This window comes from Narcine bancroftii, chromosome 1 (assembly GCF_036971445.1).
Source record: "Narcine bancroftii isolate sNarBan1 chromosome 1, sNarBan1.hap1, whole genome shotgun sequence".
NCBI lineage: Eukaryota > Metazoa > Chordata > Chondrichthyes > Torpediniformes > Narcinidae > Narcine > Narcine bancroftii.
In genome coordinates, this window is record NC_091469.1 from 384,856,801 (window position 1) to 384,870,783 (window position 13,983).

A 13,983-nucleotide genomic window follows, 5' to 3' on the forward strand; every position below is an offset into this window, starting at 1 on the left:
TTCCTGGATCCAACACACTACTTTCATCATGAAGAAAGCTCATTAGTGTCTCTACTTTCTCAGGAGTTTGCAGAGGTTTAATATGACATTGGAAACCTTGGCAAAATTCTACAGATGTGTCATGGAAAGTGTGCTGAACTGGATACAGTATGGCCTGGCATGGGGGCACCAGTACATCTGAACTGAAAGCCTCCAAGTGGTAGTGGACATAGCCCAGTACATCACAGGCAAAACCCTCCCCAGCATCGAGAAAATCTACATAGAACATTGCCTTCAGAGAGCAGCAGCAATTATCAATGATCCACGCCACCCAGCACATGCTCTGTTCTTACCACTGTTATCAGGAAAGAGGTACAGGTGTCACAAGACTCATACCAGCAGGTTCAGGAACAGTTGCTACCCCTCAACCATTAGTCTCCTAAACAACAAACTCAGAGACTCATTTAAGGACTCCTACTTAGCACATTACTTATTGCTGAATATTTATTTATTTTCACTGTATTGCAGTGTTTGTTTACATTTTTCTTTGTTTATATTTTTTCTCTTTCGTATTACTTTTCTTGAGTAATTTTGTTTTTGCACCACCAATAAATATAAATTCAGCCTGACCCACAAGGAAAAGAATCTCAGGGTTGTATGTGACATCATGTATATACTCTGACAATGCATCTGAACTTTGAATATTTTGGTATTCTATTGCTTATTATTTCCCATTACGTCTGCAGAACCCTTCATCACAGTCATCCTGTCTCCTTGGGTGGATATTATAATGATTACAGAGCACTGACAGTTGGCATTGGGACTGACAGTCGCTGCAGGCCCAAGAACTGAGCCAGACTGAAAGTCCCTGCACTCTCATGCATAACAAAAAAAAACCAGGGAGAGACATCAAAGCTATAGTCTGCCCTAAAGGTTCAAGTTGATGTTTCTAAACCACTCCAGATTGACTTCTGCGGAATGTGATGTCATTTCCAGTCTTCAATTCAATTACTGACTTGTAATAATTTCTAGTCTGATTGTATAGTGCATAACATGCACTTTATAGCTGGCAGCAGGCGCTCCAGAACTCACAAAGAAGAGCTGAAAATCTGAATATGAAGGAAGAAAGTTTCAATGAAAATATACAATCCTGTTTTCGGAAATTTCATTTGTAAATACTCTCCCATAATGATTGCTGAACTGCTCTCCACCTTCCATGCTGTCCACTCTGCATTGAACTGATGGCTGTGTAGAGCTTGCAACTACTGCAAGGAATATCATGCCTGTGTTGCAGAGAATTGTTTGAGTTTGTTGTGTAGTATTTATGCATACAGTATTGCATGAAGGATCCAGATATGTTTTAATGCCACAATGAGTGCTATGAAAATCCATTCGGAGTTCATAACTTTCTGGTAATGCTGTGTGCTTTAATCTGGCATCAACATATTTAATTTAGAGATGCAGTACAGTAACTGGCCATTTTGGCCCTCGAATCTGTCGCCCAGTTTATACCCAGTTAACCTACAAACCCGGTGCATTTTGAATGGTGGGAGGAAACTGGAGCCCCTGGGGAAACACCACGCAGACACAGGGAGAGCGTACAAACTCATTGCAGACAGCGCAGGATTCCAACCCAGGTCCCGATCGTTGGCGCTGTAAAGGTATTGCACTGACCACTCTTGGAATCAATAAAGCCCAAATGAAATTAATTTTCATTTGATTGCTGCTAAAAGCATTCCATATCAAAAGTTTAATAACCTTAACTCTTGCTATTAGATATATTCACATATGCTTGCACTCAACTGGAATTTGTTTAATTTTACTCTGAATTTGGAGGCATCTTTGATTATGGAATTTCATGTCCGCTTCACTGCAAAATAGTTCCATATTTTTATTCCACTTTATTGGTGTATCATGAAAATATCCACATTATAATCTCCATAAACTACCCTCGAAATATTAGACTGACCTAGAATGGGGATTCTAAGCAATTAGCCGTTTAGCATTTAATTGCTGTCTAAACCTGTTGTGAAACTTGCTCAGCTCTGCATCTCAGACAACTTAGATAATCAATCTGTCACCTTACTGGCCTTCGTCTGTATGTCACTCTCTAATTTTAGGTAGCAATTATACTGTATATTGATAAGATCCATTAGCATATTTATGATCATTACTTTATATTTATTGTCTGCACTGCTCATTAATCTTCGTCTACTTTGTGGAGCTGACAGCTCAATCTATTTGCAATCTCCATGTAGTATTCATATCAAGGGAAGCCATTGTTTCCTGTAAATAAATGGTGTTTGGGACCAGGGAATAATAGAAGAGCACATAGTGATTGGCACAAAGCAATACTGCTAATCAAAAAGTGGATTTCATTACCAGCTGTGTCAAGTGTATTACAGCCCCATTGTTCTAGTGCTGCCAGGGCATGAGCATGGTTTGTCCCTCACCTTCCTGGAGATGAGCTGATTGTTTTCTCTGATTGGACTTAGTTACATTATTATCCATCATAGCCAACAATACAGCTCACCCAAACAGAAGCCTCTGCAGAGGCTGCCATGCATTTTGAGCAGATTTGACTTGCTAATGTGTAATCTGGTCTACACAGATGTGTGATGAATATTCCAAGGACTTTTGTGCATGTCATTCTGGGGCTAAATGAAGATGTGGTGATTATTAAACGATGGCAATTGGACAATATCTGGCAGTGGACTGGGCTGTTTATGGGACTGAAATCAGATGAGTGCCTGGATGCTTATCCCAGGGGCTAGTGACAGCTCCTATCAGGAATCAATAGAAACCCTTTCAATTACTGAGACTGGCACTCAAAGGAAGATGCTATGAATCTCAAAATGGAAATACATTTTTACTTTTTGTGTGCATTGGGAACTGGAGATATTACTTCACTGCATTACTGAATGGTTAGAGGGGGCTGACCACTTACTTAGGCTGGAAAATAAGTATTCTGGCACTTTCTCATTTCCTATTTTACAACCATATTTACCACTGTGCTGGAATTAAAATTGTTGTCCGTTTTTCAATTTCTCTATGGTTGCTCTCAATGCAGCTTCAATTGGATCAATAAGCAAGGGACCAGGGTAATCAGATTTGTTTTTTCTACTATTCCAGAAATTAATGATATATACCAATAATTACTTGATAATGAATTAACACAATATTCCTGTCAGCCACTTAGTGTGGATGCTATCCTATTTGTTTCGGTTTTTCTAAAGGTTCCCTATTTAGGGTCCTGCATGGCAGGTCAGTCTGAAAAGTTGGATTACATGGGATCTAGTGTGAGCTGGTCAATAGGATACAGAAATAGTTTCATAGTTGGAGACAGGGTGGTAGTGAAGGATTGTTACTCAGATTGGAGGCCTGTGACAAGTAATGTTCCACAGTGATGTTTGTCGTCTATATTAAATTTTGGATGGCAATGTGGGTAACACAATTAGAAGGTGAGACCAAAATTGGTGGTGCCATGGACAGTGAAGATGGATATTTAAGTTTACAATCTGGCTTAGATGGGAAGTGAGCTAAATGGAATTTAACTCTGACAAGTTCAAGGGGCTTTATGGTAAGTTATACCAGGCTTAGCACAGTAAATGTCAGGGCTCTGGAGAGTGCTGTAAAACTGTAGGGGTACAGGTGCATAGTTCCATGGAAGTGGTGACTCAGGTGGGAATGATGGTGAGGGAAGCTTTTGGAACACTCTCCCCTCTTTGGACAGAACATTGACAACAAATATTGGGTTCTCATGATGTACAAAGCATTGATGAGACTCTGCTTGGAGTACTGTGTAGTCACCCAGCTAGAGGAAGGATATCAAAAAGTTGGAAGGGTGTAGAGTAGATTCACCAGAGTTGTAGGGAGAGGTTGCATTGACTGGCTCCTTAGTCCTGAAGCATAGAACACTGAGCAGTGACAAGCCCAGAATATCAACTTGGTCTGAATGGATAAATTGGGCCAAAGGACGTGTTCTGTGTTTTATGGCTTGGGATTGAAATGAGATGCAGCAAATTGAATGCTGCCAAAGGGAGAACTGATTGTAGGTTCCAAAATTTTTCAATGCAGATTGATTCTGATCACTTCATGTACTAAATATGTCCGCCCAATAACTGAACCTGATAAGTTGTTCATGTTTCAGAGCTTTTCTAATGCCATAATACTTGTTTAGATCCTCTTTTTATTGATCCCACTTGTTTGTCCATTTACCATTCTATTATGATATAGAAAGTTGCTATGGCGCAGGCTAAGAATTCCTTTTTAACTTTTTCATGAGGGGACAAAGTAGCAAGCCTTAACCTTCCTCTACTTTTCTGGGGAAAAATATTTGTGTTCCTTTGGGTGCGATGCAAAATCTATAATTTTACTTTGGAATTTTATTTTGTACCGGCTTTTCATTGGTGATGCTCTGGCAGAATTATAAAACAGTAAGTGAAAGAAGAATTGAGGTTTCAGTTACTCTTAATACAATCAATTGATTTGTCATCTTTGCTTGACCCAGCCATAAAGGAATTATCTGATTTACTGCCTCTATGCCATTTTTATTCTCTCCCTCACTATGTTTCTCTGCTTCCTGTCTGATATTTGCTGTCTGATATTAACCACATATAAGAAGTTGTGGGTGCGTTCATATTTGGAGTATTCATGATGTTGAGATGTACATGGACAGCACAGTTGGAGATCTGGTCCCATGGCAGGTAAGAGTGCAGAGACAGGAAGGGATGTGTGACTGCTGAGCACAATAGAAGAATAGAGGATTGCCTTGTGACCATCCTTGTCTTACACACGTATATCACTTTGGATATTGTTGAAGGATTTAGTTTGTCATAGGAAGTGCATAATGCTAGGGGATTCCAATGTAAGGGAACAGACAAGTCTCTTTTTGGCCTCAAATGATATTCCAAGACTAGAATTCAGAATGTGCCAAAGTGGCTGAAGGGCATTTGGGTGTAGGAGGGTGAAGAGTGGTTCTAGTGGTGAATAACTGTAACAAGAATGTTTTATTTTTTAAAAGTGATGAGGCCCAAGAATCTTGGGAATTAAAAATACATTCTTGGGCTTCGTAATTTAATAATTATTATGAGTCCATGTGCATTGGTAATAATGTCATTTGTGAGTAGACAGGATATAACAAATGAACATGTAGCTATAAAAATAAATTTGAGGAGAAGCACTGAAATTCCTGGTATATTGGAGCATTTCTGTGAAGGTAAAGTCAGTACATGACACTAATTATGGGGCTAATTGTGTTTGGCCTTGTCCAGGGAACTACTGACTGCAGTTACCAGTTCCCACTACCCTACTGTCCTGGGAGAGTGTGTGATAATGCTGCTGGAGAAAGTTTAAACTAAAATGAACAGGGGATGGGAACATATGCAGGAAATTAAAGGGAAGTAATAGGAACATGAGAAGATATGAAAGGGAAATCTGAGAAATTCAGGTATAAATCAAATAGGACCACAGTGTTAAAAATAATGCTAATAGGTCTCAGAATGTTAAAAGGATTTCCCTTTAGGCTTTGTGTCTTAATGTGTGGAGCATTTGGCACAAGGTGGATGAGTTAATTGTGCGAACAAATGTAAAAGAGTATGCTATAATTGAAATTACTGAAGCCATGATGGTAGGAGGTCAAGTTGGAGACTGAACATTCAGGCATATTCAATATTAAGGAAGGACAAGTAAAAAAGGAAAAGGTTGGGTAGCTGATTAAAGAGGAGATTAATGCTCTAGTGAAGGATATTAGTTCTGATTATGTAGATTCTGTATGGAACTAAGAAATACCAAGGGGCAGAAAACATTGTAGGGAGTTGTAAACCAATTCCCAAACAGTAGTGGTGATGGTGGCATGACATTAAACATGAAATTAGAGATGTATAATAAGTGCCAGTGGGATGATTTTCTGGTCCAATACCTCAAGGAACAGACTAGAGAACTGGCCACCCCAGACTATTGTGTAATGATAAAGGATTAATTAGCATTCTTGTTATGTGAGGCTCCCTGGGGAGCCATATATGGTGGAATTCTTCATTAAATGAAAATGATGTTGATTCTGAGGCTAGGATCCTAAATCTAAATAAAGAATATTACAGTATAATGATATAAAATGACTGTTGGCTGTATTAGATTGGGGAAAAGCTACTGGTGGGGTTGATGGTGAATTGATAATGAAATAAATTAAAAGAATGCATGGACGAATTCCTATAATAATTCATTTCTGTTTAGCACAAAAATAAAACCGATTGCTCAAAATGGCTAACAAGGGAAATTAGAGGTAATGTTAGAAGAAGACTAGCACATTCCCGCCCCACCCCCACTACCCCCCCAAAACCACAAAATCTACAGAGGCAAAACAGTTTAAAACTCATAAAAAAACAGGACCAATATATTAATTAAAAGGGGAGATGGAATATGAGAACAAGCTCGAGTCAATAATAAACATTGACCATGTGAGCTTCTATGGATGCATGTGAAGAGAAAGAAAGCTAGTGAAGACAAACTTACAGTTAGAAGTCCCCTTAGGGTCAAAGACTGGAGAATTTAATGAAGAGCCAAGAATTAGCAGAATAATGGAATAACTATTTTGGCTCCATCTTCACAAAGGAGAACACAACTAATTTCCAGAAGTGTGGGGGTCACATGATCCAGTGCGAGGAAAAACTGAGGAAATCCGTTTGTAGGGAAAAGTGTGGCAGAAATTGATGGAAAGTTGAACCTGATGGTTTCCGTCTCAATACTTAAGGATTTGATCCAAGAAATAATGGATGCATTGCTAGTAGTTTCCAAAGTTCTTCATAATATTGGAACAGTTCCTACGGGTAGAGGGTAGTCACTATTCATAAGTGGAAGGAGGAAGAAAGTATGGGATTATTGACCTTCATATTGATAGTGGTGGTGGAAAATGGAATCCATTATTAAAGATGTAATAGAAGAGTACAGATAATTGGAAATCTCTGACAGGATAGGCCAAAGTCAGCATGGATTTGTGAAAGTGAGATCAAACTTGGCACATTTATTTGAATCTTTTGAACTTGGGAAAATGGGGAAATCCTGAGGAGGTGACATTTTTGGACTTACAGAAAAGTGTAAAATCAAAACCAGTAAAGCAGTGGAGTTGTCGAGAAACTGAGAAGTCAGTGAAATATTTCTCTTGATAGACTCTTTGGGTGGGGGAAATTTGATATAAGCCATAAGAAGGATCAAAATGCACAAATGGGTTAAAAGTCTGTTATAATCAGTTAATATTTAACCAATAAATAATAGATGATCCCCTCAGATGATACTCCCTTTGACTCTCAAGTGCAGTAACCCAAATTGTACCCTTGTTGTCGTCCAATTATCTGTGGCTGTTGTTTCTTGCTTTTCTTTACCCCAGTGAGTCATCCAATCTTGTTAGCTCTGACGGATCATGTATCAAAATTGTTGGCCCAGAACTGGTATGTGATTGTTTTACTCATGATCGTCTCTCCTAGAGAAGGGGCACTGTGAAATTTAAAAAAATATATTAATATGCCCGATTAGCTGAGAATATTTCAATGGGGATCCTGTATTTGGCCATTTCCCTGCTTGGCTGCAGAAGTCACTGTGATTTTTGGATTCTTTCTCCCATCAGGATATCTGGAAGAAATTAAATCTGAATAAAAACTTTGAACATTGAGCAACATGACTGACCTCAGCTCAGGAGACTGTCACCATAAGATTTTACTAGGCCTTGCTATTGGCTCATATTGTGGACAGCACTTGGATTTGTACCCATGAATCATCTCTTCTGATTGTGGCCATCCCTGTATTGTGGGAAGGAGATCCTTTAGTCATAATTATTATTCTTGGTAATGTGAAAAAGGCAATTTTTGAGGATCAAATAATGCAATTGGTCATAAAACTACAAACTTGGCACAACCACAATGAGTTAGAGGGAGGAGGGCGGGTTGAGAAGCTATTGCTTGAATCCAATTCTCACTAAGTACCCACACTTCCCTTGATTTCATAGCAAGTGGACAGCTAAATGCACGATCTGGGTAAATGAATGGAAAAGATTTAGCCTTGATATGCTGGTACTGCTAAAGTGAAGGTGGGCTTTCATACCATTCTACATGGTGCACAGTCTTGTTATTCTTGCAAACTGCCAACACTGGCTTTGGATGCACTGACTGATGTTAAACTGCCTGTTTGTGATCTGCTGGACATTCACTGTAGCCAGACTAGCGTTCTTTATTCAACTAACTTCCAATACTCTTTGTGTCGCATATCTGTTTTAGGGCAGCGAATGTCATTTTGGTTTCTGAAAAGCAGGGACATTTTCAGCCAGCAGATGTCTAGAATAACAGCTCCAAGCATGCAAACTGTAGTAATGAGCAATTATATGCTGAATTCAAATTCTCCAGCAGCAAAATCCTAGCTATATTGTCTCAAGTTATAGCCTTATTTCACCCTTCTGCCAAGATAACCACCTTCTCTTCAAAAAGACATCTGACCTGGAGTGATTAACAGGTGAATATTTAGGTATAGTAGAGGTATGAATTTATTTCAAAATAATAATTTGAATTAGCCAAAGTTTTAAAATGGTCAAAAAGAAATGTCATACATACTTGCTAATGGTCATCTTCCTCTTCCCCATTTGTTCATCTGCCTAAATAAAAGGTTTCCATTTTACCTGATATCTATCAATACTGTTGTGTTTAAAGATCTTAATATATGCAGCTGAGAAATCTCCAGATTTATAAGAGTGAGCAAAGTTTGTGAAATTTGCCTGCTTTTCAGAAACCAAAATGGCATTTGCAACACAAAAACACTTCTATAACACAAAGTGCGCTCTGTATTCTGATGCAGGGTGTTGGAGAGGATGCAGTGGATAGCCAGCAGAAATACACTGAGCAGGCAGGTCCAACATCAGCCAGTTCATTAACACTGGATTTCTGCAGATGATTATGGATCTGCATAGTGACACAGCTAGTAGTGTAGATGCTCACAGATCCAGTGACCTTGGTTCAGCCAGGAATTCAAATACTATCTGTGTAGAGTTTGCAAGTTCACCCTATAAACATGTGGGATTCATCTGAGTATGGGTTTATAGATTAATTGTTCATGTAAATTTTCACATGTGTGAATCTGCAGAGGTGGCTGAAGTTAATAAGAGTAGGCAAGGATAAATTATAAGGAAAATTAAAAGAGTATTGGGATGGTGCTATAAACTGGCATAGACTTAAGAGCCCCTGTGTTATCAGGAAATGTGGAAATATTCTGGGGACCGACTCTTAATTGGTGACAGTAGGAAGTGCATGCAATGTCAAGTGTACTTGCACAGTTGAGTTCCATTTACTTGTGGCTGCCTGCCAATAGGGTGGCACTAATGGGGGGGGGGGGGTGGGCTCCTTGGAAAGGAGCAAAGCACCTACCATGGAACAGGATTGGCTGCTAAGAACCAATGGCTCTAAATTGGTTTTCATAATGCCATGCTCCTGTACCCTACAGCATTCAATTTCCATTAAAGCATAATGGTAAACAAGGAGTTAATATGGATCTGTAATTTTTTCAATCTGGATCCATCTGTTTTTGATGCACTGATGTTCAGAGGTAACTGGACATGCACAGTGTCATCCAATAACTCGCATTCTCAGCACCATCCCATTGCAGAAGTGAATCCAAGTGATGTCATGCATGTTCTGAACAGACTCCAGGGTGATATGGCCACTTGACCCCATTACCTTTTTTGAAATATCGAGGAGCCACAATCTATTCCCTCCATAGTAGGAACCTCCAGCTCCCCATCAAATCTCAAAATCCTTGCGCCACAACGCCCTACTCCTCAATCATATGATCTGATGCCTGACCCAAACAGACAAGTCGAAGCACAATATGTCCTTCACCCCACCCCTCAACTTCCAGTCAAATCCCACCATGAATGCAGATCTCATCCTAACTGAACATCCCCACTCCAACTCCTATCAATCTTCCGTAGCCTCCCTCCCACCTAACAAACCCTCACCTTGACCCCTCCTTTAACTGATAGTTGCCAAACTGAGCAACCATTTTCCAAGCCCTAGCTCTTTTACCTCCATAGCATTGCAGCCCCAGTCCCTCAACAGCACTGTGTACGGGCAAATGTAAGCCCTTCCTTGTGCAAACTTTGGCACGTAAACAGCATCACTGGAGGGAGGGTTGTGGTAAACCACTTTACTATATAATTATCTGGTCAAGCATACCTATTGGCCAGTTGTACGTGACCCCCCCCCCCCACCCCCCAGGGTCCTGTGTAAAGGCAGCTGTTCCACAGCCCCCTGCAACTCTGTGCAGGGCAGCCAAACAGTAGGGATTTACTATGTTCGCAAGTGAATTAAAGCCTATTAGTTTCTCCACAATAGTCACCTGAGTGGATCAAGGGTTTCACATCTCTGTTCAGAAGCAGCATTCACATCACAAAAGAATGATGTCAGCTGCAGTTCCAATTCAGCCTGGGGTTTAAAGGACAACAGAATGAGATGTGATCAAAGACCAACAGCAGCACATTCGCATATTGGAGCACTCCTGTTATTTCAGGGTTCCCATCCAACTTTAATTAAAAGTGGCTTATGGTGACTGGAGAAGGTTATGGAACTGCCAAGCCTGCAGCGGGCAAATTGTGAAGGTCTTGTGTCCAATGTCTATCCAGATAAATTTACAAGATTGATCTGAAAATAGTCATTTGGTCCATTTCCTGCAGCTAATCTATGGTGTTCAAACAGTTTCAGATGCTGGCAAGGTCCCCCTTCTGTAAATGAGGTCTGTCATACCCAGCATTTAAGGTGCAACAAGAATCAGAATGTATAATCATGAAAATGTCACAAAATTCAGTGCTCTGCAGTAGTGTTACTGGTGCAAATATTGCTCTATTTTTTTTGTTTGAAACCGATAAATTAATCCAAAAGAAGAGAAAGTGAGCTAGCGTCTGTGGTTCAAGATCCATTCAGAAATTTAATGGCAGAGAGGAAGAAGCTGCTTTTGTAACACTGGGTGTTCATCTTCGGGCTCCTGTACTTCTTTCCTGATGGTAGCTGTGTGAGGAAGGTATGGCCTGAGTCCTTGAGGATAGCGGCTGCTTTCTTGAGACATCACCTCTTGCAAATGTTCTTGCTGGAGTTTTCAAAGGTGAAAGTACAGAATTAATGTGGAGGAAGTTTAGGGACCACTTGTGCTTAGTTCAGGATAGGTTTGTCCCACTGGGACAAGGGAAAAATGGTTGAAACAGGTGAGGCAGCTAGTCAATTTGGGCATGTGAGAAAGTGGAAAAGTTTTGGGAAGATCTAAATCAGGTAATAAATAAAATCACAAAAAGTAACATACCAAAAAATCCAGAGATCTTTCTTCTAAGTAATATAAGAAGTAAAGAACGTGGCCTCGATTTGGATGAAGCACAAAAAAGATTTATTATGCTAGCCTTAGCTGTAGCAAAAAAATGTATATTGTCAACCTGGAAATCAGAAGAGAGCCCTGAGAATACAGCAATGGTACATAGAAATGAATAAATGTATTCCATTGGAAAAAATAACATATCATTTAAGAAATAACATCACAGTATTCGAACAAATTTGGGAACCGTATATGGAACACAACGGAGAGGTCCTACTGCAGACCTCCACCCCCTAAAATGATAGAACGAGAAGAAGACCAAATGAACTGACCCAGTGTGTAAAAGTAGATGACACAATTTTCTTATTTACTTTCATTGTGTGATGACATTGTTTAATGGGTTTAATGTATATGTTGAACGTTTAGTGGGTGGGGAGGGGAGAGGGAAGGGAGGGGGGAAAAAGGGGAGAAAATGACACTGTGTATATTCAAGGGGGAAATGTTTATGTGTATTTTGGTCAATATGGTTCATAGTGTGAAAAAATTTTTTAAAAATTAAAAAAAAAGAGAAAGAAGGAAGCATACATTAGATATAGGAAGCAAGAAACAGCAAGGGGGTCATGAGAAGTATATAGTAGCCTGGAAGGAATTTAAGAATGGACTTAAGAGAGTTTGAAGGGGAAGTGAGAAGGCCTTGGCATGTAGGATTACAAAGAACCCAAATGTATTCGATGTGTATGTGAAGGGCAGAAGGATGACAAGAATGAAGGTGGCGTCACTAATGGATAAGGGAGACAGCGTGCCTGGAGGTGAAGGAGGTTGGGTTGGTCATAAATGAAAACTTTGCCTCAGTATTCACAAGAGAAAAGGACCTGGATCAGGGTGAGGTTGGAATAAAACAGGCTTGTATGCTGGACAATGTGGCAATTAAGGAAGAGGAAGTGTTGGATCTTCTTAAAAACATTAAGATTGCAGAGTCACCGGGGCTGGACATGATATACCCCAGGATGCTGTATGAAGTGAGAGAAGAGATGGCTGGGGCAGTAGCTATCTACATCCCATACATCCTTCAAGGTCACTGTGCAGGTTGATAGGATAGTTAAGAAGGTGTGTGGGATATTGGGCTTCATTAATAGGGGGATTGAGTTCAAGAGTTGAGAGGTCATGTTGCAACTCTACAAATCTCTGCTGAGACCATACTTGAGTATTGTGTTAAGTTCTGATCACCTCATTACAGGAAGATTGTGGAAGCTCTGGAGAGGGTGAAGAGGAGATTTACCAGGATGTTCCCTGGATTGGAAAATAAGTTAGCAGAGCTGGGATGTTTCTCTTTGGAGATTGGAAAGATGAGAGGAGACTTGTTAGAGGTCCACAAGATTATGGGAGGCATAGATAGGGTGGACAGCCAGCACCTTTTCCCGAGGACAGGAATAGTAAACCCGAGAGGATGTGTACAAAGTGAAGGGGGGGAAGTTTAGGGGAGACATCAGGGTAAGTTTTCTTACATACAGAGTTCAAAGGTGCCTGGAATGCTTTGCTAGGGATTGCAGAGAAAGGCACATGGATGGAATAAAAATAGAGGGTTATGGGGTAGGGAGGGTTTAGTATTTTTAAGGAATATATAGGTTGGCACAACATCAAGGGCCAAAAAACCTGTACTCTGCTGTAGTGTTCTATGAGTGAAGAATGACGCCCATAATTGTGGTGGTACAGTTCACAACTCTCTGTAGTCTTTTCCTGTCCTGTCCATTGGCACCTCTATACCAGACAGTGAAGCAGCCAGTCAGATTGCTCTCCATGGTACACCTGTTGAAATTTGTAAGATTCTTTCGTGACATCCCAAATCTTCTCAAACTCCTCATGAAGTATAGCCATTATAGCAAAACAAGGCCAACTTCAGCTTTCTCCCCACTATAGTACAGTACATATTTCCTCCAACAATTTTCACCCAGTATTGGTAAAAGCAATAATTATGTTTCATTTGTCATACTTCCATTTTCATCTGAGCAATGATCAAATAGGAGTCCAGTGGCCATTGAATTCAATTTTTATGATACAGGGGTAGTTTTAATTTAACTTGAGATGATAAAGCTTGAGAGTCCAGGGTGCATATTTGAGTGAAATTATCAAATTACTTCTTATCATTCTTAGTGTTTCCAGTCTTTTGACTACAAGTACATGTTGCTTGTGCATTGAACCTAACTGCATGTTTTACAAACATTTCTACGACTGATTCCACCTGCATTGAATTCGCCCATCGTTATTGAATGAAGATCTACCGGGACCAATGCCTGAAGAGGGCACACAAAATCAGTGAACCAGTGCGGACTCGAAAGGCCAACATGGCCTGTTTCCGCTCTGTAAATGGTTATATGGTTAAGGCCAACTTCAGCTTTCTCCCCACTATAGTACAGTACATATTTCCTCCAACAATTTTCACCCAGTATTGGTAAAAGCAATAATTATGTTTCATTTGTCATACTTCCATTTTCATCTGAGCAATGATCAAATGGGAGTCCAGTGGCCATTGCCATAAAATGGGTATCTTGTGATAGGTGACAAGGAAAATAAAATAGCTCTGCACCTACGAAGTGTTGAACTCTCCTTAAGCTTACAGGGCACATCACTAACTTCTGGATGCAGTGATGAGGAACATTAGAGATGATAAATCTC

The 13,983-nt window shown here is 40.0% G+C and overlaps 1 long non-coding RNA gene across 1 annotated transcript in view; it reads right to left on the minus strand.

The window, feature by feature from the left end:
• Positions 1–10,920: 10,920 nt before the first annotated feature.
• The window catches only part of LOC138751371 (uncharacterized), a 34,777-nt gene continuing 31,714 nt past the window's right edge, over positions 10,921–13,983 (minus strand). The window contains exon 6 of the long non-coding RNA XR_011349871.1: positions 10,921–11,094. This is a non-coding gene — a long non-coding RNA (uncharacterized lncRNA). The remainder of the gene's footprint in view (positions 11,095–13,983) is intronic.